At 43.3% G+C, this 24,019-nt stretch overlaps 1 protein-coding gene and 1 non-coding gene across 2 annotated transcripts in view; one reads left to right on the top strand and one right to left on the bottom strand.

The window, feature by feature from the left end:
• Window positions 1-24,019, top strand: part of LOC124609484 (translation initiation factor IF-2-like) — an 847,268-nt gene that overhangs the window by 495,284 nt on the left and 327,965 nt on the right. The window lies entirely within an intron of this gene.
• Window positions 12,290-12,362, bottom strand: Trnaa-agc. Its single transcript has one exon. It is a non-coding gene; the product is annotated as a tRNA-Ala (tRNA).

Below are 24,019 nucleotides of genomic sequence, written 5' to 3'. Positions count from 1 at the left end.
TCTCTCTCTCTCTCTCTCTCTCTCTGTGTGTGTGTGTGTGTGTGTGTGTGTGTGTGTGTGTGCGTGTCTCCTGTAAGACATGCAGTCTTATGTTTCGCAATGAGCAATAGCCTTCTGCAAGGTACCAGAATCCAAATGTTCGTTGTATGCAGCTCGCTTCGCAGTGGTCGCGAGGTGATTGATTCATATGGACCTGCATTCACTAGGGGCAGTAAATTCTGTCAAATGTGAAACCAATTGTCACTGACAGGACTCCACACTCGTCTCTGGTCTCTGTTGGTTGCGATTTTTTTACGGCCACTGTTCTTACGCCTCGTTTCCAAGGTTACGGTGTGGTCACAGGCACAACGAAATACGATGGCTCATTTCTGACACACTGTCACGCCTACAGTTCGACCCATCTAGCTGCACTGATTCATACGGTCGGCTGGCACATACAAGCCACTTCACTGCCATGATGACGTCAGCGGTACAAGGTCACATACCACGCGGTAGCAGTTCTACACAATCTACAGCTCTCTGAAGCGACCACTGTGCTCTCTTAAGGGTGAAAATGATTTTCTCCGGTGGGCTTGTTTAAAACGAATTTTTATATTACTGTTACCGGTAGCGAGGCCGCATTGGGAAAAGGTGGAGCGATTGTTTGAGATTTTTAAAACATTTATTAAATGCCAAATCTGCGTAAAACTTCTGTCGCTGATGACCGCAGAAAAATTTCTCTGTAGATGGGCCCACAATTACTGTAACAGTATTACACATTGAAACGTTCAAACAACAATTACTTCCAAAAGCAAATATTTAAAAACAATACTTTAGTTCTGAAACAAACCTTAGAAAGAACCATCAACATCTCAACTGAAAACTTCACAATTTAATAAACCAACCAAAACTTTGTCCTACAGTAAATTTTAACGGTGTTTACTTTACACAAATAGTAAAGAACTGCCTGCCTCAAAGTGACTTACAAGACACATATAAACATAGCAATTGATAACAATACAAATCAGTAACCAGTTAATAGTTTCACACTTTAGAAAAGAATCTGTAGCAGTAGATCTTAATGCTGATTGAGTGGTACATAAAGTAAGATGGAACATTGCTTCCCTTTTTTATAAACATCTTGTCGTGTCCCTGCCACTGCACTGATTCATCATTAACAGGTCCGTTAGAATCCAGCATTAGTCTATGTCAGACCACAATAATACTCGTACAATACATTATCAGCTCTTACACCTGTAACAGCCAAGTCTCCTTGAACCCACTAGCACAGTTACTGTTTCAATTTTAATCATTCTAGCCACTGCCGTGGCCTAATACCAGCATATTAATAACTTTTTCAACAAGTGAACTTGAACTAGTTCGTTATATAGTGCCATCCTCAATACATAATAGCTTTTATCAGATACACTCTGATCTGCTATTTGGTCTCTAAAATAAAGCTACACAATTATAAAAAACCACTCCGTCTACAGGCCACAAGTGGCCCATCGGGACCATCCGACTGCCGTGTCATCCTCACAGGAGGATGCGGATAGGAGGGGCGTGGGGTCAGCACACCGCTCTCCCGGTCGTTATGATGGTATTATTGACCGAAGCCACTACTATTCGCCCTAATAGCTCCCCAATTGGCGCCACGAGGCTGAGTGCATCCTGAAAAAAGGCAACAGCGCATGGCGGCCTGGATGGTCACCGACCCAAGTGCTGACCACGCCCGACAGCGCTTAACTTCGGGTATCTCATGGGAACCGGTGTATCCACTGCGGCAAGGCCGTTGCCACACAATTATAGAACACCAATTTTAATCACCAAGATCAGTAGCCAGAAATGAGTGCACCACGTAATAATACTGCAGCGCTAAAAAATGACGGCAGTACTACTGCCGAGCGACAATACCTGCAGCAAACATCCACTACGACAACAGCTGCATTTCACTTCACACATCGGTCCTCCAGAGACACGATATGTGCAAGCCGCCTGCTACAAGTTATTGTGTCTTCTACGAGTATATACACCGTGTTATCCGCTAACTGTTCTGTCCAGTAACTAAGCAGCGACGTTCCAAACCTGAGCCCCATTTACAATAACCAGCGTCCAGTGTCCGTTGGCAAAACTGTTGCATATTCTGCCGCCAACTTCCTTCTTCCTCCAAAGCTCACTCGTTCTCCCATATAAACCAATTTGAAGCAGAGATGTTCCGCTACACCGGTACAAGGAAGTCTCGCCAACCTAGTTCGGCTGTTGGCAACGTAGATCAACATACCGTACACGGCACGTTACTGGTCTGCGTTTGATTTCTTAAGCTCTTGTTAATGCTGTCTGTATTTCACTGCCCTTAGTTCAAAAGCTGAATCACATTTCCAGATATCGTGTTTACCACGCAGCTCCACTCACTGCCACAGAAACTTGAAGAGGCTAGTATAGCATGTCGCTCATTCACCGTCCCCTGCGAATCAGATCAGCAAACTCTGGGTGCACAGAGGAGATATTGTTTCCACTGCCTCCTACCATCATTGCAGCTTTCGTCTGTTTGGAGGACCTCACTTCCTGAGAATTCACAGGCAGCGTGCTTGCGACAGTCTCTACGGAAGTTTGAGAGTGCCGCTGCCCCCGCGTTGTATGCAACAGAGCCTAGTCCAAAGAAAGCGGCAGTGTACTTCCATATTAATCGAAGGAGCGCACTGGTTGCCAAACTGGACTCATATTTAAGACGAGCGAAGTTCATCTTCCCGTCTAATTACACTGATATATAAGTTTCCAGTGGTTTCTTCGGAATAACCTCAGGGACCTACCAGGAACGTTATTTTAATAAGACCAAGGCTGATTACCTTCCTTTCTCTTGTGGTAGCACTCCATCGCTAATTACTTCAATTTCAATTAGACGTTAATCCAACAGTCCTTTTCCCTCTTTCTTCCAGGCACGCTCCTGGGAACGAGTGGTGAAAGGCTGCAATTCCTACTTATTGCTTCTCAGTCAGCTTGTTGTTGCCGTACACAAAGGACGTCGAGTATGACCCCAACTTACACCGATTCTGACCAGCGGAAAACAAAATCTAGTTAGATGGCTCCAAGTCGACCCAGTGCTCAGTACCACTCTTTGGAAATTTCTCCTACTATAGCATCCAACAAACTCTCGTCACCTGCTGGTTTGTCCGCTGATTTCACAGGAGCACATGACCGGTGAGTCACTGTCACCAGTTAGCTCATCGTGTTTTTCAGTCTGTCAGTCAAATTCGATAGTGAGTCATACACAGTCAACCCTTGGGGCTACATATCTTCCATGGCGATTGCGTCGCGCTATAATTATTGTACGAAAAACACTGCTAATATATTTTTAATTAGACTATACTCTAATTGAAATTACATTGTGACAGACAGCTTGCAGCGTCAGGTGGCAGGAGGGGGGCGTGGGGGTGGGAGGGAGGTGGCAGTTCTGATGGCGTACAGCAGGGCGCTGCGCGTAGCATACTTATAAAATAAGCAACACAGCGAGCATGTAGCATTCGAGAAAGAACTACGATTGGCTGGTGGCAGGCCCCTACCATTCGACTCACTGAAACGTCAGTCACAAACTAATTTTAATCGTGATACACAAATCAAAAAAAGTTTTGCATCACCCCGGTTCCCAGAACTCCTGAAGATAGACGTTGACTGGGATATGGTTGAACGGACACTATGGGACTTAACATCTGAGGTCATCAGTTCCCTAGAACTTAGAACTACTTAAACCTAACTAACCTAACGACGCCACACACATCCATGCCCGAGGCAGGATTCGAACCTGCGACCGCAGCAGTATCGCGGTTCCGCACTGAAGCTCCTAAAACCGCTCGGCCACCGAGGCCAGCTGACTGGGATATTGTATAACAGACACAGTCCCTTTGACTGTTCAGAGATGTCACTAAACTCGCCCAAAAATGTAAACAACCATGCATGAGCAGCGCCTATTAGACTGAGAGGGTCCGACAGCCGATCAGTTCTAGTCATTCCACCAGGGAGGAGGTACACGGTTCGTGTTGTCTGTAGTTCAACCATGCCTAGAGCGTCAATACCGCGGTTCATCGTTTCCGCATTGTTACTTTGTGCCAGGAAGGGCTCTCAACACGTGAAGTGTCCAGGCGTCTCGGAGTGACCCAAAGCGATGTTGTTCGTACATGGAGGAGATATAGAGAGACAGGAACTGTCGATGACATGCCTCGCTCATACCGCCCAAGGGCTACTACTGCAGAGGATGACTGCTACCTACGGATTATGGCTCGGAGGAGCCCTGACAGCAACGATATCACGTTGAATATTCCTTTTGTGCAGCCACAGGCCGTCGTGTTACGACTCAAACTGTGCGCAATAGGCTCCATGCTGCACAACTTCACTCCCGACGTCCATGGCGAGGTCAATCTTTGCAACCACGACACCATGCAGCGCGGTACAGATGGGCCCAAAAACATGCCGAATGGACCGCTCGGGAGTGGCATTTCTTCACCGATGAGTGTCGCATATGGCTTCAACCAGACAATCGTTAGAGACGTGTTTGGAGACCACGCGGTCAGGTTGAATGTCTTAGACACAGAGTGCAGCAAGGTGAAGGTGTAATGTTGCTGCAGTAATTGGTTCTGAAAGCGGTGCTAATATTCAAGATAATAAAAGCAGGTTAAAAGCTGTGAGATATCTGGGGAAGCTATCCTTACATTACTGACCAACTGTTTCACCAGGTATCCAATCTAGTTTACCAAATTCTCACCAGACTAACATTAATTATAATCTTTTAATAGTCATCTTACGACAACCGGTGATTATATATATATATATATATATATATATATATATATATATATATATATATATAATTTAAATAAAAAGAAATAAATCAGTTTGTATTTGGACATTTATTTTAACATTGATCATTGTTCCGTTAAAATTTCAGCAAATTAAACTTGATTCACAACTAAACTGGTGCCTTATTTAGGATTGTGAAAACGTGAGTTTGTAATCTTACGGAACACATCAAATATGGAGCCAAGATTGGGAGACTGCATACAACACTACATTCATAAAATAGTACACGAAGAACGTTGAAACATATGCATGAGGAAGTTAACCACAACCAACCGATTCAATTTTCACCCAAAGAAGTTACGTTCGTAGCGCAATCCTGTTCGTCATGAAATTACCCCACACAGGTATACTAAATTCATACTAACTCTCTGTGAAATCTTCCCAAAAAAAATAGCTGAGGGCTACTTTGATGATTACACCACATGCTTCACGTGGTCAACTTGGTTTACACAAAGAGTATAACACCACAATAATTTTGATAACTAAAATAAATTACATCGAAACGCAATTTGCAAAAGAAAAACCTCAAACTTGCTACTATCGTCTTACTATTAGCCTGATGGGTCAAACAATTATATAAGCACGTGGTACTGGTCTCACAAAGTACCCCCCACGTGGGTTGAACATAAGGAAAAGTTGCTATATTGAAAAATATTGTCGAGACGAGACGTTATAAACTCACACACATTCGCATTTACGATTGATGATCTTAGTTAGGGTTACGGACCATCAACACGTGGTTGCACTTTACTGACAAAGTAGTGACAAAGCAACTACTGGAAGATATTCTGAACGTCACACTCGAATTACACTGCATTACAATTTAAGATAACATTAGATATTTTAGAGCTAAACCTGAAACAAAGGTGATTAAATTTTCAGTTAGGCTGTCCTACGGACTTAGCAGAGATGCGTTAAGCAGGAGATCTTACCACTTCAGACGCTCGCCGCGGACAGACTGGCGTGGGCTACTACCGAGGGTGCTTCACAGGTACAAACGGAAGTGACCAGAGAGGCAGCTTCCTATACCAACATGACAAGGGACGGACAGGACCATACTAAGAATAGAAACCTCTTTGCTTTTAGAAAGTGTAGCTACCTATTCCGACGTTGGTCCTACTGTTCTCTAGCAGACAGGCGTGTCTGCTACCATCAAGCATGCAACTACAAATACATTTGCTCATTCATCCTTTCACACAGAAGGGAAGGGGGATGACAGTATCTTATCATATACGCTATATAAAAGAAAGCGCATGTAGGTTCCATATGAGACTGTGTGACATGAATTATATATAAACTGTGTTTTAAAGTGTAGTAGTGTGACAGATCGTTCTTGTTTATGTGTAAAAGTAGCACGTTCCACTGCTCAGTCTCCTCCAAGATAGAGTCAGAAACACCAGAGTAAATTTAGAAGTGGAATGTATGCCGTAAATGACAACAGATTTAGAAAATTAACATGAAAGGAATCTCTGCTGTTTTGGGGTGGCATTATGTGGGGCCGACGTACGCCAATGGTGGTCACGGAAGGCGCTGTAACGGCTGTATGTTACGTGAGTGCCATCCTCCGACCGATAGTGCAACTATATCGGCTGCAGAGTGGCCAACATGTTCTCCAGATATGAAACGTATCAAACATGCCTGGCGTAGATTGAAAAGGGCTATTTACGGACGACGTGACCCACCAACCATTCTGAGGGATTTACGCCGAATCGCCGTTGAGAAGCGGGACAATCTGGACTAACAGTGCTTGTTTAGATATTATGCCACGACGAATACAGGCATGCATCAGTGCAGAGGTTCGAGACCTCCCTTGGGCATGGGTGTGTGTGTTTGTCCTTAGGATAATTTAGGTTAAGTAGTGTGTAAGCTTAGGGACTGATGACCTTAGCAGTTAAGTCCCGTAAGATTTCACAAACATTTGACCATTTTTTGATGTTTATGTTGATCTCTGTTCCATTTTCTTTACAAGTTCCGGAACTCTCGGAACCGAGGTGATGCAAAACTTTTTTTGATGTATGCATATCCCACCAACATTTCACAACAGCATGCAACACAGCAGATGTAATTATTATTCGAACAGAGCATGAAATGCAATGATCGTCAGTCCACTTGAGGTCTGTATTGTTGTAAGAGGAGAGAGAGATCATCAGGTATGCGTGGATAGCGTGATCGGCCTTCAGGAACAAAGAAACAGCAGCCGTTCGCACCACACTGCAGCAAATAACTTAGCATACAGAGTCGCCATCATGTTAACATAACTCTCTGGTTCAGCAATAACTTTCAAGAGCGTCTACTGCAGCTTCCAGGAGCCACTGACTCGGCTTAAAACCATTTATTCAGTCCTCACTTACATAAATTACCTGAAAAAAAACGGTATTGTTAAAGGCGTTACAATGGCTTAGATCTATGACCAACGTCAACCAACTGGATTCAGATGTATAGTCGTAAAACATCATAAATTCATCACTCACACTAGAAACCTCAGAAAAAAAATCTACTTCAGTTGCTGCAATGGGTCTTTCACTAATTCGAGCGACTTGTCGAATTACGACTGGATGAATGATTTATTATTCTACTTAGTCGGATGGCGTCTGTGACGTTTGTTAGTTGTCGCGAAGGGAAGTCGAGCAGGTAGTCGCTTTGAATGTCGGGAAAATGCGGACACGGAGCTATGCGGACAGTAGCGCTTGCCGGAGATCTGCGGAAACACCGGATACCTCCCAAGGCGGGTTCGCCGATTCCGAGAACTGCAGCTAATGGCCTGAAGGTCGTGTCTCCACCACCGCAGAGGTGGTGCATGCAGAAGTTCCTGAATCCGTCGAAAACATCAGTAACCCGTCGCTAATATCCGCTCTTGCGTAACCAGCTAGGAAGGGAGGAAGACATCGGCACAGTCCTTCCAATTAGATTGTTGCACAGATAGAAGGTCGTTCCCCGTTAGAAACAAATACCGGAAGCACAGATATTTACGGACATAGACTGTTTGCAGTGGCTCACAGACAATAACTGCTGATCCTTAGAGCGCCTGCGAAATTTAAAAGTATTTCCTCACCAGAGATTTTGCTAGGCCAAATCCTACGGCTTACTGATTAAGCGCACGCGAACCAAGCTGCGACCAGATGGTTTCATTGTTAAGCTGTTGCGGGATACTGGTCTGAGACCTGAAACAATCTTTAAATTTTACAACTACTACAAGCTGATTGTCATCACATTTTGCACAGGATTTCGACTGTCAAAATTATCATCATCATCATCATCATCATCATCATCATCATTTAAGACTGATTATGCCTTTCAGCGTTCAGTCTGGAGCATAGTACCCCTTATAAAATTCCTCCACGATCCCCTATTCAGTGCTAACATTGATGCCTCTTCTGATGTTAAGCCTCTCACTTCAAAATCATTCTTAACCGAATCCAGGTATCTTCTCCTCGGTCTACCCCGACTCCTCCTACCCTCTACTGCTGAACCCATGAGTCTCTTGGGTAACCTTGCTTCTCCCATGCGTGTAACATGACCCTACCATCTAAGCGTGTTCGCCCTGACTGCTACATCTATAAAGTTCATTCCCAGTTTTTCTTTGATTTCCTCATTGTGGACACCCTCCTGCCATTGTTCCCATCTACTAGTACCTGCAATCATCCTAGCTACTTTCATATCCGTAACGTCAACCTTATTGATAAGGTAACCTGAATCCACCCAGCTTTCGCTTCCATACAACAAAGTTGGTCGAAAGATTGAACGGTGCACAGATAACTTAGTCTTGGTACTGACTTCCTTCTTGCAGAAGAGAGTAGATCGTAGCTGAGCGCTCACTGCATTAGCTTTGCTACACGTCGCTTCCAGTTCTTTCAGTATGTTGCCATCCTGTGAGAATATGCATCCTAAGTACTTGAAACCGTCCACCTGTTCTAACTTTGTTCCTCCTATTTGGCACTCAATCTCTTTCCCACTGCCATTTCTTTCGTTTTGGAGATGCTAATCTTCATACCATAGTCCTTACATTTCTGATCTAGCTCTGAAATATTACTTTGCGAACTTTCAATCGAATCTGCCATCACAACTAAGTCATCTGCATATGCGAGACTGCTTATTTTGTGTTCACATATCTTAATCTCACCCAGCCAGTTTATTGTTTTCAGCATATGATCCATAAATAATATGAACAACAGTGGCGACAGGTTGCAGCCTTGTCTTACCCCTGAAACTACTCTGAACCATGAACTCAATTTACCGTCAACTCTTAACTGCTAGCTGACTATCTATGTAAAGACCTTTAATTGCTTGCAAAAGTTTGCCTCCTATTCCATAATCTCGTAGGACAGACAATAACTTCCTTCTAGGAACCCGGTCATATGCCTTTTCTAGATCTATAAAGCATAGATACAATTCCCTGTTCCACTCGTAACACTTCTCCATTATTTGCCGTAAGCTAAAGATCTGGTCCTGACAACCTCCAAGAGGCCTAAACCCACACCGATTTTCATCCAGTTTGTCCTCAACTAATACTCGCACTTCCCTTTCAACAATACCTGAGAAGATTTTACCCACAACGCTGATTAAAGAGATACCTCTGTAGTTGTTACAATCTTTTCTGTTTCCATGCTTAAAGATTGGTGTGATTACTGCTTTCGTCCAGTCTGATGGAACCTGTCCCGACTCCCACGCCATTTCAATTATCCTGTGTAGCCATTGAAAACCTGACATTCCACTGTATTTGATGAGTTCCGACTTAATTTCATCCACCCCAGCCGCTTTATTGCACTGCAATATATTGACCATTTTCTCCACTTCCTCAAATGTGATCCTATTTCCATCATGATTCCTATCCCGTTGTCAAAATTATAGTTACGAGTAATTAATTACCATTTTGGTGTGTTTAAAATCAGCCTAAACATGCTTACAATCACTTTTAAGCTAGAACTGAAGTCCACTTTATTTATTAATATAATTTAAAATTAATTATGATAAAGATATGTCATTGAAATTAGTAATTTTAATCAAATAATCTGCAGGGACTCGGTGACATTCAAAGCGTTACAATATATTATAAATAGATCTTAGTCCAGTTTCTGAATGTGGGCATTAGCTTTCAGATAGGACTGATTGTTGTTAGTGTCTTTTTTTTCCAGTACTCTCTATCCTGTTACCCGACCTCAAATAGTTCTTCTTTCTCTTCTTTCACTCAAAATTCATCTCCAACTTCAAACACGAGATGCAGTTTGTGAGCTCTGCACCCTGCTTAAAATATTCCACCAAACATTTGATCCTAGGATGATTAGTTTTGTCTTTATTCCTTACTCTTATTTACTTTCTTGTACCACCCTTCAACAGCATGCCCTTTTCCATAATAGTTCCAAATTGCGATGGGGATTTCCTCAATCTGTAGCCAAGTACTCACATAGTAGTAAAAAAACTGAGAGTCTTTGTTATCAGGGACTTGTGTATGAATCTCAACCCATCCGTTACTTGCGTCCTCTGGTTTTAAAATGCCAGTGTTGCACATATGCTGCCTGAAGTCTGAAATCTTCGTTCTGATGGTACTTCTCAGTTAGACCGGTACTCCTCACTTAGGCAGAGATCTTGAACTTTCCTCCATAAACTTTCCTTTACGAGGAAATAACGTCTACTTATTTCACTTGAGGGGAAAACTTGACGAAAGGCCGATATTGCAGCTGCTTCAAAATTAACATTGACGCTTCTTGGACACCATTGAGCATCTGCTTGTTTAATCAGACGAAACAGGCGAACGTAGGTGTCTTTCTTCTTATTAGACAGCACGGCAAATTCAACAGGAATTATGTTTATTTCGTCACCCTGGCCTCCTAAGTCTGTATGCGTAGCGTAGATTTGTGCAATCTGCTTTCTGCACCTCTTACGTGCTACATCCATAAAAAATGGGAAGGCACTTTAAGCTTTCTTTTCCATTGCTTCCACTAAAAATGATTATCCTTTGCTCTAATCTATCGTCTTCTAGAAGGAAACTACTGCCATCACCCATTTTTACGTGATCTTCATTAAGATCAATTTCAGAACAGCTCCTGCTTGACTCCGCTGATAACACAATGCCCTGTCCATATTTTCTAATTAACGCCTCACCGTAACAAAATGACAGTTTTTGTCATGAAGAGTCCCCATTTCATCCAGAAATATCTGGGAAACCCGGGTGTTTTCTTTTTCGAGCCAACTATTAGGGCCCTTCCCCCTCCCCGCAAAGAAGACAGTATTTTCTATGTTTACATGTTGCACCATCCGAAAAATGAAATGAAAGCGTTGCCTGCTTTTACGATGAATCGTTCCTCGAAGAAGTGAAACGACCAGTACTCGTCTAATACAATGCAAGAAACTACAATCAACGCCTTTCAGAAGTAGAACTTTTCTTTTATTGAGAGTCAGTTGAAGATTATTCATTTACAACACAGCATGTATAGACGTAGCCGTATAGGTTCAAATGGCTCTGAGCACTATGGGACTTAACATCTTAGGTCATCAGTCGCCTAGAACTTAGAACTACTTAAACTTAACTAACCTAAGGACATCACACACATCCATGCCCCAGGATTCGAACCTGCGACCGTAGCAGTCCCGCGGTTCCGGACTGAAGCGCCTAGAACCGCACGGGCACCGCGGCCGGCCGTAGCCGTATAGAAACTGATTCATACATCGAACTCCTGTGAGGAATTAACTTTCAGAATGAGCTCTTAACATTGAACTGAATCTTTTTCACAGTGTAGGAAACGTGACAATCAACAATGAGTCTGGACGTAATCATTCCTCCTGCGTTGCATGACTTAAGACGACCCCCCAAGGATTGCGATCTGTGCCCAATGACAGCCATGTGTTTGACATCTGCTAACAAAAACACAACACACAACTCTGAAAAACATAGTTATATTTGTATCACAACACACTTCACTTAATTATAAAATTTATTTTATTCACAAGGGCGTCCTTGTTAAGTACACCAATAATAATTTGATCTATTTTTTCGGGAATACCAGCAGATGATTCCTCCGATATTTTGCAAATACTCCATAACCCACACTCCATCATCCACGTCATAAAATGAGAAAATTAATTTCTTCTTCACAGATAATACGACAGTTTTTCTTTCTGTTTCGAATTCAGAACGAGCACAAGTGCAACGCTTATTCTTATTCTAAAGATAATAAAAATATTTTGTATAAACAGTATGATTTTTATTAAATAAAAATTTCAGGTTGTGATTGTAATACAAATAATCTCTTAGTCTGCAAAATGCAGGTTGATGGTGTTCTGTATATGGACCTAAACCCATTATTGTGGAATGCGACAGCGGTTGCAGAAACCAACCATCCGACGACATGCCTGTTACGTCGTGTTGAGCTTAAGAAACTGTAACCATGTTCAAGACATAGGGAACTGAAGACATTATCTGCCAGTGGACACTAATTTAAATCATTAGGGAAAGTTGGAAACTTGTTCCAGATCGGGATTCGAACCCGCGTCTTCTGCTTGCTAGGCAGATGCGCTGACCACTGCACCATCCAGACACATCTGTACGGACTACCCTAGAACCGTCAGACCCAAATTCTCAGCTTATCCACAAAGTAGTGACGTAGTGCCCCTTCTCCATCATCATCTTTACTCGTAGCACTTCACCGATTCCAGCAAGAGTTCGTGCTTGGCGTGCATGCGCACTGAAGGGATCATTGGCCGCCCTGGCATGAATTACATAAGTGGTGTTTGTTCTTTCAGACATGTCCGAAAAACAGAGAGCACATATGTAACCATGTTGTTCAACTTCTTTTACTGATCGCTGTAGGGAAGGTTAAAGCAAACACAAATGGGTGATGCAACCATCGTCCTTACAGTAAAGGCAACACTGCACAACTATAATTCGTTGTCAATACCGTAAATGATCCAATAGGTATTCGAATAAAACTGTAGCACTTTATCTTCTCGTGTGTAAGCTAATGCAACTGTGTGCTTCCCACAAGTTAGTGGGCCGTCACAGCCCCTCACTGTCCACCATCGATCACACGCTGGCCGGGGCCACACCCTTCCATACTCCACTCCCTACCCTTCCCTTCCGGGCACCCCCACCTGTTACTCCAAAGCTCTCTGTTTAATGCAATGAGCCTAAGGCACCCACTTGCCATTTGCGCCAAATAAAGCGTCCGGACGAGATGGCGTGAGCCTCACGTTATGCAACCTGCGACGCTGCAACGACAGATGGTTGCTGAACATCTCTATAGTCAAAAGATGTCTTGCATACCGTATTATATTGCAGCTTGCTTTCTTCGTGTTTTAAGGCAATGCTAGCTAATGTGCTCCCATTTTGTAACCAAATGGAATACCCGCATTGTTCCAAGAACAAAAGAAACGTGACGAAAGGTTCATACAGCTCGACTACATGAAATCTACACAAGACCTTGAAGACAGAATTGTGGACTGATCTTTTTCGGAAAGAAACACATTGAGCGATTCGTGAAAATTAAAAAGTGTAGGGTCAGAGTAATAATCTTTTACAATGCTTGTTTTTCTCGTGTCCGGAAAACGAACACAAAAAACTGGTATGAAAGGCGTCATGAGCACTTCACACTTTGTCCACTTTCAAAACAAAATCTTATTGTTCCAGTTTCAAATTTCGCTTGAACGATTGTATCCTATAAGTAGAAATAGAAAATAGTTTGAAAGGACTTGATAAAGTTCCTATTAACAACACTTACATGCGTCCATTGTATCAAACGATATCTTGCAATGTGCCATTGTGTTAAAACCCGTCTCGTATTCAGAGTGTGTGAGGTTTAAATCCTTGAGAAACTACGTTAATGGCGAATGGCTCTGAGTACTATGGGACTTAACTTCTAAGGTCATCAGTCCCCTAGAACTTAGTACTACTTAAACCTAACTAACCTAAGGACATCACACACATCCATGCCCGAGGCAGGATTCGAACCTGCGACCGAAGCGGTCGCGCGGTTCCAGACTGTAGCGCCTAGAACCGCTCGGCCACTCCGGCCGGCGCTAATGGTCAATCTCTGTTTGCTCTCTTAAACCACTTGGCACAAATACTGTAATGCATCTTTCAACAAGATGGCAGTACATAAAATTCTCCTGCCAGTGTTAAATTGCCCCACAACCAAAGACGTATTAAAACCTAACTGAAAGTTTCTTAAAATTTGTCTGAAATTGCAGCTTCGTTATCTACAGCAGCCACCTAAAATGTGAAAGATATTCCACAAGTGCAGAACAGCATGTGTCCTGAAAGAAAGGCTGTTAAGGCAACTACGTATAAACTCTTAGCCGATGTTATAGACGTATGGATGAAAAATGACAATGACAAGTAAAAACTGGGGGCCGTAGACAGGTTTTTGAAAATTTTTTGCGTGTTGAAAAAGAACATATTTTTCAATAAATGATCCTTCCTTCGCAGTGCACTTGATCCAGTGGTCCACAAGCTCGCAAACTACCTTCAGAAAGATAGAAATGTATTCAATTGGTTGAACCGCCATACAAAGTGTTTCAAAATGATGTAGAAAAACTTCGACGGGTTGTGGGCAATCCTTGCAGAGAGATATCAGGGACAGGAAGATAGATGACGCTGCGGTGCATAAGAAGTATGAAGATCAACACCTACCTATACGCTACTGCCCAATGTCCTCCAAAAAACAAATATCGGTTCTTTGAGCACAGTTGAAGAGCGAAGTTTATGAAAAACCAGTAAGGTCGGGATGGGGACATAACAAGACACGTATAACGGGTGAGTAATTGCACTAGCGCATAAGTCTTGGCGATACTGTACAGTGACTTGACAAATGTCACAGGACACCAACTACACTACTGGCCATAAAAATTGCTACACCAAGAAGAAATGCAGATGATAAACGGTTATTCACTGGAAAAATATATTATACTAGAACTAACATGTGATTACGTTTTCACGCAATTTGGGTGCGTAGATCCTGAGAAATCAGTTCCCAGAACAACCACCTCTCGCCGTAATAACGGCCTTGATACGCCTGGGCATTGAGTCAAACAGAGCTTGGATGGCGTGTACAGGTACAGCTGCCCATGCAGCTTCAACACGATACCACAGTTCATCAAGAGTAGTGACTGGCATATTGTGACGAGCCAGTTGCTCGGCACCATTGACCAGAAGTTTTCAGTTGGTGAGAGATCTGGAGAATGTGCTGGCCAGGGCAGCATTCGAACATTTTCTGTATCCAGAAAGGCCCGTACAGGACCTGCAACATGCGGTCGTGCATTATCCTGCTGAAATGTGGCGTTTCGCAGGGATCGAATGAAGGGTAGAGCCACGGATCGTAACACATCTGAAATGTAACGTCCACTGTTCAAAGTGCCGTCAATGCGAACAAGAGGTGACCGAGACGTGTAACCAATGGCGCCCCATACCATCACGCCGGGTGATACGCAAGTATGGCGATGACGAATACACGCTTCCAATGTGCGTTCACCGCGATGTCGCCAAACACGGATGCGACCATCATGATGCTGTAAACAGAACCTGGATTCATCCGAAAAAAAGACGTTTTGCCATTCGTCCATCCAGGTTCGTCGTTGAGTACACCATCGCAGGTGCTCCTGTCTGTGATGCAGCGTCAATGGTAACCGCAGCCATGGTCTCCGAGCTGATAGTCCATGCTGCTGCAAACGTCGTCGAACTGTTCGTGCAGATAGTTGTCTTGCAAACGTCCCCATCTGTCGACTCAGGGGTTGAGACGTGGCTGCACGATCCGTTACAGCCATGCGGATAAGATGCCTGCTAGTGATACGAGGCCGTTGGGATCCAGCACGGCGTTCCGTATTACCCTCCTGAACCCACCGATTCCATATTCTGCTAACAGTCATGGGATCTCGACCAACGCGAGCAGCAATGTCGCGATACGATAAACCGCAATCGCGATAGGCTACAATCCGACCTTTATCAAACTCGGAAACGTGATGGTACGCATTTCTCCTCCTTACACGAGGCATCACAACAAAGTTTCACCGGGCAACGCAGGTCAACTGCTGTTTGTGTATGAGAAATCGGTTGGAAACTTTCCTCATGTCAGCACGGTGTAGGTATCGCCACCGGCGCCAACCTTGTGTGAATGCTCTGAAAAGCTAATCATTTGCATATCACAGCATCTTCTTCCTGTCGGTTAAATTTCGCGTCTGTAACACGTGATCTCCGTGGCGAGGCAATTTTAATGGCCAGTAGTGTAATATCGTGTCGGAACTTCTTTTGCCCGGTGACGTGCAGCAACAGGACGTGGAATGGGCTCAACAAGTCGTTGAAAGTCCCCTGCAGAAATATTGAGCCATGTTGCAGCCGCCCATAATTGAGAAAGCGCAGCCGGTAAAGGATTTTGTGCACGAACTGACCTCCCGATTATGTCCCATAAATGTTCTATGAGATTCATTTCGGGCGATCTGGGTGACCAAATCATTTGCTTGTATTGTCCAGAATGTTCTTCAAATCAATCGCGAATAATTGTGGCCTGGTGACATGGCACGTTGTCATCCATCATCCATAAAAAGTCCTTCGTTGTTTGGAAATATGAGTTCCATGAATGGCTGCAACTGCTCTTCAAGTAGCCGAACGTAACAATTTTAAGTCAATGGTTTGTTCTGTTTGACCAGACGACCCAGTTCTTTCCATGTAAACACAGTCCACGCTGTTATAGAACCATCATCAGCTTATACAGTGCCTTGATAACAACTTTGGTCCATGGCGTCTCAGGGTCTGCGCCACAGTCGAATCCTACTATCAGCTCTTACCAACTGAAATCGGGACTCATCTGACCAGACAATAATTTTCCACTAGTCTAGGGTCCAACCGATATGGTCATGGCAAAAGCGAGGCGCTGCAGATGTTCTGTTAGCAAAGACACTCGCGCCCGTCGTCTGCTGGCATCGCAGATTAACGCCAAATTTCGCCGCATTGTCCTAACGGAGACCCGTATGCTCGTCGTATCTCCCACACTAATTACTACGGTTATTTTACACAGTGTTGCGTGTCTGTTAACACTGACAACTCTACTCAAACACCGCCGATCTCGGTCGTTAAGTGAATGCCTTCTGCCAAAGCGTTGTATGTGGTGAGAGGTAATGCCTGAAATGTGCTATTCTCGGCACTCTCTTGACACTGTGGACCTCGGAATATTGAATTCCCTAACGATTTCCAAAATGCGTCTAACTCCAACTACGAATCCGCGCTCAAAGTCTGTTAATTTCCGTCGTGCAGCTATGATCAGGTCGCAAACGTTTCGCATGGATCACCTGACCACAAATTATAGCTTCGTCAATGCATTGCCCTTTTGTACGTTGTGTAGCCGATACTGCCACCACCAGTATATGTGTATATTGCTGTCCCATGGCTTTAGTCATCCCTTTGGATTAAATCCTGTAGTTGGGTGTTCTGCAATTGCAGCAGACTAGCACTTATATATTCCTCCATTCACTGTCCATTGCATGGCCGAGGTTACTTAGCAGCAGTTTTAAACTCACCCTGTCATGTTCCTATCGCGAATGAGTCGAGGAAAACGTTGTCTCCATGCTTCCGCTCGGGGCTAATCGCTTTTATCCTACTGGTATTTCAACATGATAAATTGTGTTGCGTCCTCCTTCTAACGAGTCGATAATGTTTTATAGACGAAGACGATAAAATGTGGAATTCTACAAGTCTGCGTTGTGATTATGGATTTCGCCTGTGTACTGCGACATCCTGAGGTGAAAATGTCAATAACAGCTGCACTGGTTGCATACTGACAGGAAGGCAATAGGAAGGAGCAGGAGCTCGCCTAAATATGGGCAACATTAGTATCTCTGTAATGAAATTATTATTATTTCTTTCCTTTCTCAGACGTTATGTCTGGTTAAAAATGGAAAGTGACGCGAACCTTGATCAAGCGTGACTTCCTTTTAACTGTACGGTATATGTTACATTGCATTTAGGAACTTTCGGGTAAGTGAACATGTATCAATAATTACAGATTTCTGTAGTTGTATATATACGTTTCGATGTAGATGTATTGCGTTGATGTACTGGTGGATATTGTGTGGTATGACTCCTGTAGTTGATAGTATAATTGGTACAATGTCAACTTTATCCTGATGCCACATGTCCTTGACTCCCTCAGCCAGTTGGACGTATTTTTCAATTTTTCTCCTGTTTTCTTCTGTATTTTTTTTTTTTTTTTGTATTTGGTATGGATATTTCGATTAGTTGTATTGATTTCTTCTTTTTATTGGTGAGTATGATGTCAGGTTTTTAATGTGGTGTTGGTTTATCTGTTATAATGGTTCTGTTCCAGTATAATTTTTATTCATCGTTCTCCAGTACATTTTGTGGTGCATACTTGTATATTATTATTATCTGGCAGTTTCGTTGATCGTGTGTGTACGTGCGTGGTCTTTCTATGGCATCACAACTCTGTGTTTGATGCAATCTGCTGGCTTCTCATAGTTGCCAAAAGGTCACAGCATCTTATTTGGTTGATGGACCACCTCATCTTGCAGGTAGACTCTGAGGCTAGTCCTCACTTTAATTTCTTTCTCATTACGAACAAAAAACTACACAACCCTGGTGAAATATTCTACAATTCTTTTTAACTGGTGTTTGCATTCCAATTCTTGCTTTTAGTTTACAGTTCGAATCGATGGATCAAGATTCCATCCCTTACGTCCATGCCGGCCGCGGTGGCCAAGCGGTTCTAGGCGCTTCAGTCCGGAACCGCGCGACCGCTACGGTCGCAGGTTCGAATCCTGCCTCGGGCATGGATGTGTGTGATGTCCTTAGGTTAGTTAAGTAGTTCTACGTTCTAGGGGACTGATGACCTCAGATGTTAAGTCCCATAGTACTCAGAGCCATTTTTGAAACTTACGTCCATAATGAGTTTTTGTGTAAATATAGGAGATATTAAATGAACACGTTCTTGAACTTCATCGCAGCTAAGATCGTTGTACAATATTTGATGAGGGTACCGTGAATTATTTGTAGTAGTAATGGTTCGCCAGTATAATCTACATCTACATCTACATTGATACTCCGCAAGCCACCCAACGGTGTGTGGCGGAGGGCACTTTACGTGCCACTGTCATTACCTCCCTTTCCTGTTCCAGTCGCGTATGGTTCGCGGGAAGAACGACTGTCTGAAAGCCTCCGTGCGCGCTCTAATCTCTCTAATTTTACATTCGTGATCTCCTCGGGAGGTATAAGTAGGGGGAAGCAATATATTCGATACCTCATCCAGAAACGCACCCTCTCGAAACCTGGCGAGCAAGCTACACCGCGATGCAGAGCGCCTCTCTTGCAGAGTCTGCCACTTGAGTTTATTAAACATCTCCGTAACGCTATCACGGTTACCAAATAACCCTGTGACGAAACGCGCCGCTCTTCTTTGGATCTTCTCTATCTCCTCCGTAAGACCGATCTGGTACGGATCCCACACTGATGAGCAAAACTCAAGTATAGGTCGAACGAGTGTTTTGTAAGCCACCTCCTTTGTTGATGGACTACATTTTCTAAGCACTCTCCCAACGAATCTCAACCTGGTACCCGCCTTACCAACAATTAATTTTATATGATCATTCCACTTCAAATCGTTCCGCACGCATACTCCCAGATATTTTACAGAAGTAACTGCTACCGGTGTTTGTTCCGCTATCATATAATCATACAATAAAGGATCCTTCTTTCTATGTATTCGCAATACATTACATTTGTCTATGTTAAGGGTCAGTTGCCACTCCCTGCACCAAGTGCCTATCCGCTGCAGATCTTCCTGCATTTCGCTACAATTTTCTAATGCTGCAACTTCTCTGTATACTACAGCATCATCCGCGAAAAGCCGCATAGAACTTCCGACACTAACTACTAGGTCATTTATATATATTGTGAAAAGCAATGGTCCCATAACACTCCCCTGTGGCACGCCAGAGGTTACTTTAACGTCTGTAGACGTCTCTCCATTGATAACAACATGCTGTGTTCTTCGTGCATTTGTCACTAGGGCATTTTTAAGCCCCTCTATCCCCTCTTACGTACTTATGCCAACTAAAGCTCTGTTCCCGTTATTATACAGAGAGCATACTTTGTATTTCAGTCTATTACACAACCTCCTACTAGTAAAATCAAATCCCGTCTACAATGCTAACGGAGTGAACATCTCGTATTGTCATAGGAGCAAATAACTCGCGCTACTCAAGTGCAAATGCAAATTTATTGTGTTATGTTAGGTTATGCTGCGGAAGTATACAAACAACAGAACGTGTTAAGTGTATTACTAGGCAGTGCAGATGCTTATCACAGAATAGCGTGAGGCCTTGTCCTTTTATAGGTACTCCACACTACCCTCATTATAGGATGCTTCATCTAAGTCTACATCCACAAAAATATGGGGTGACTTTCCCTTGGATTTTCCCACCTGTCTGTAATGTTCCAAGCGAATAGCTGTAACATGTGCATAACTGTGCTGGGCGCTCATGCACTGCAGCCTAGTGTTTTTGTTGATACACTTGACTGGCTCTTCGAAACCCGGTGCCGGCAGAACCTGCTCTTTATAGCATAAAACTGGAGGGAGTAGCCGTACTGTTGAGGACACTGCCCTATTTTTCGAGATCAGAGGATTCAAATGTTCATCTCGACACTGGCACTTCCCTAATACACTTAAGGCGAATGTCAGGGCGGAATATTCAATCTGGATGCAGCCAATTACCTCCCATACACTTGTTCAACTCACATAGTGCTACAGAGCTTGACGTCATTCTTCCGGCGGCCTATTCGTCATTTGAAATGTCACAGGCCCACACTCCAAAGGATATTGCGGAGCTTTTTCACGTTATACAGATAAACATTCAGGCAATCGTCATCTTTACACCTCTCCTCCCAAATCCTGCAAAAAGAATTGGCTAGTTAAAGGTTGAAATTAACTGCACTACTTGGTACGAATTAGACGTCAGCTACGGCTATGCTTCTTAGAGAACCGCATTGTCCATGCAATTACTATGGCAAAATAATTCAGCTGTATGTGACAGAAATCACAAAAAGGAAAGCAGCTGATTTCAGTTATAAATATTTTCCTCGTTAAAAGTGAAAAAACTCCATATGCTTTCACCACATTCGAAAGGTTGGAAACAAGTTTTACTCTCAATGCTACATCAATCTGAAACGATCAGGAACTCAGTTCATGGAACAAAAAACCGAACGTAAATTTTCTTGGAACTCTGTATTAGGAGGGGTTAAATTCACAGACGCAATTGCAGTGATGCAGGGTAACTGGCAGTATTTCAGTACCGGAATCGAAATTTCGTTAAAGTTTTACTGTCATTTAATTTACAAGGTGGAATATCACTCTTAATCATAACTTCCAAAATTCTTTAGATGCAAAATTATACGGACGGCTCTGTTTGTACTCTCAAATGAAAAAATATCGGATTTTTTTAATATTCAATATGCATTTTCTACATCCATATTTCGTCTTCATGAAAATCTAGATCAAATTGTGTGGCTGATACCGGCTCAATACATCCTCATTAAAATGAATTTCTAGACGTTTAAAGAGTAGCGAGAGAAACAGTTCGTGGGTAGAAGTCGAAGTACCATACACTCTTATTGGCATGCACAATAGCTGTCAGAATGCCATGTTTGTAGGACGATAACACTACCTGCAGAGGCCCTCGTAAAGATATGACGTTTAGATAAGTTCAGTTACGTGACTTTGAAGCAAGTGCGTGTCAGTGTTACGTGTCGGTCTGCTGTCCTCGCACACGACTTGGCAACGCCGCCACGAGGAGTTCGAGTCCGGCACGACCTAGATCCTGCGCCGCGCGCGGTGGGTCGGTGTGCCTCTCTGGTTGGCGGGCAAATCGGCCACCCGCTTGCCGCTTCGCTTCAGTCGCTACTCGGCCACCATACAGTGTGTCTGTGTGTGAAACAGTGCGTGTGCTGCTGCCAATCGCCTGCTCGCCAACGTCAGGAGTGAGCTACAGACTACTGTTCTTGCGGCTTTTGTACCGTTACCGCTGAAGACTCGCTTTTGGCACCAGGTGCCCCTGTCAGAGGTAAGTAGCAGAGTTTATAAATATGAGAACTTTCACTGAAACTACTAACTCACAGAATGAGCAACGGTTGCAGTCGTGTTTTCTCTCTTAGGACGCTGTAGGTGCTGATGCGTTTAATCTATGATGTAATGAAAGTGAGCTTAATTATTAACATTTTCTCTGTTACACAATTAGTTTCCCCGACTGGCAGAAGGTGTGTTATGTTACACTCATCAATGAAAGTCGTGAATGCAGCCGTTACAGTTACTTCAGTTACAGTCAGCTTGAGTTTATCAGAATCTCTATTCCATACGTAACGGTGTTTTCCTTTCGCCATGACTGCTTTTAAACTGCCGCGCTCATATGTAATTGGCGCTATCTTGCTTGCGTGGTGAAGAAGTAAAATCTCAAGGTACCGGTAGTGCTCGATAAAATGTTCTTAGAAGTTTTTATTTCGCCAGGAAAGCGGCAAGTGTAAACAAAGTGATGATACAGACTACATAGGCCACGTACAAGAGAAATTTTGTAAGATATTCACAAGTGAGTGACTTCACCTGTTGGAGTGCAATGTTTGTTGGTAGTCACTGCCTAGTGGTGCATTTCAGTCCTACAGTTTTCATGGAATTGAGCAGTGGAGAAACAGCAGGTTGTAACCGGAAGAGATTAGCATACACCTTTTTTCTCTGTGGATATGACTTGTGATTAGGCAAACAGATTTGCTCGTAAGTTCTGTTGAATGTTTAGGGGAGGTTAGAATACGGTAGCGGTTTTGCAACGTTACTGTGGACTGACCGTTCTCTTACAAATGAGCTTATAGGACCGTGTGCTGTTTTATAGACTTACGTGTTTTATTCTGCTCGCTAGCCGATAACGTAATGACGCAGAATCAGAAGCTTTACGGTTGGAAGGCTACCAGAATAAGACAGTACTACAGGCTTTAAAATCTTTCTTCCAGTCTCTTTAGAGTCTTTTACAAATGGCTAAGTTCATATACTTTAGCGATCTGCAGATCACGACTTTTGAGTAAACGAATTTGTCGAGCATTTCATGGTCGAAACCAGTTAAATATGTGACTGAGACTGCGAAAATTGTTTTTCATATTCAATATTGTTTTCTCTAGAGACGAAAGGTTGATTATCTTTTCTTTAGTTGTGGTTCACGAATAACGGAATAAGACCAATCGCAATGTCCATGTTTACGAGAAGAGAGCCATAAAATGTGACTTACACTAGGCGCAGCGCTGACAGTGCTGTTGGTTCGAGTACTTTGTAAGACACTCGTTGTGACCCTTTGAAATATTTTAAGAGCAAGCGGTAAGGTGCAGGAAATCTGCCTTAACTTTGTCGTGTCCATCCCAATGTTGATCTAAAAATTACTTTTAGGAACAACGGTTAACTAAATCATGTTGGTCAGACGGGGATTTGGATGCCACTCCTCTAGATAAGCCCGGAGTCTCAAGGTCCGTAGTGCCCCTCCAACCTCTTGCATTTTTCCATAATTTGTTTGATATATGTGCATAATGTACAGCAAAATATCCTCGAGGAACGCGTCTAATTAGTGTTCTGAATCTAATTTATAAAAAAAGCGTCACGAACGTAGAGATCAATTTATGCTTGAGATCAGACTCTCACCATGAGCGTTATATTGCATTGATTTTCGTTGGCTTCAACTCTCAAATTGTGAGCGTCAAATGTAATTTAGACCTTGGGCGACACCAGAATTGCTACCTCACTAGAATCTCAAGGGCACTATCATTCTAGCCGTGTCTTAACCCTGTGGTGCACCATTCAATTGCAGTGGCCAGCTGTGAATGGTCGGTTCTTTGGCGCTTTCAATCGTGATGCCGCAAATGCATGCACTAGTAGGGAGTGCCCAATGCAATGAGTCTGAGGTCGTGTGAATGCATTTGCAACCTCAGGACTGACTGAAAACGCCGAAGAAGCGATCATTCACTGCTGGCTACTGCAGTAGACAAGGATTCAAACGCTCAGACACTTCCCAACGACCGAGCGAATGAAATAAAGCCTGAGAACGAAGCAGTTCTAGCCGCCTTTATCAGGAGACTGCAGAGAGAATTCCCAACTGATAATACATTTTCAAGGTCTATCTCGAGTGCAGCTGTTTGAAAATCATGTTTCGTATCGTACACCTTCAGCGC

The sequence above is a fragment of the Schistocerca americana genome, chromosome 1 (genome assembly GCF_021461395.2).
Source record: "Schistocerca americana isolate TAMUIC-IGC-003095 chromosome 1, iqSchAmer2.1, whole genome shotgun sequence".
In the NCBI taxonomy this organism is placed as follows: domain Eukaryota; kingdom Metazoa; phylum Arthropoda; class Insecta; order Orthoptera; family Acrididae; genus Schistocerca; species Schistocerca americana.
Note: the sequence above shows the minus strand (reverse complement) of the source record. Positions and strands in the feature narration are given on the sequence as shown.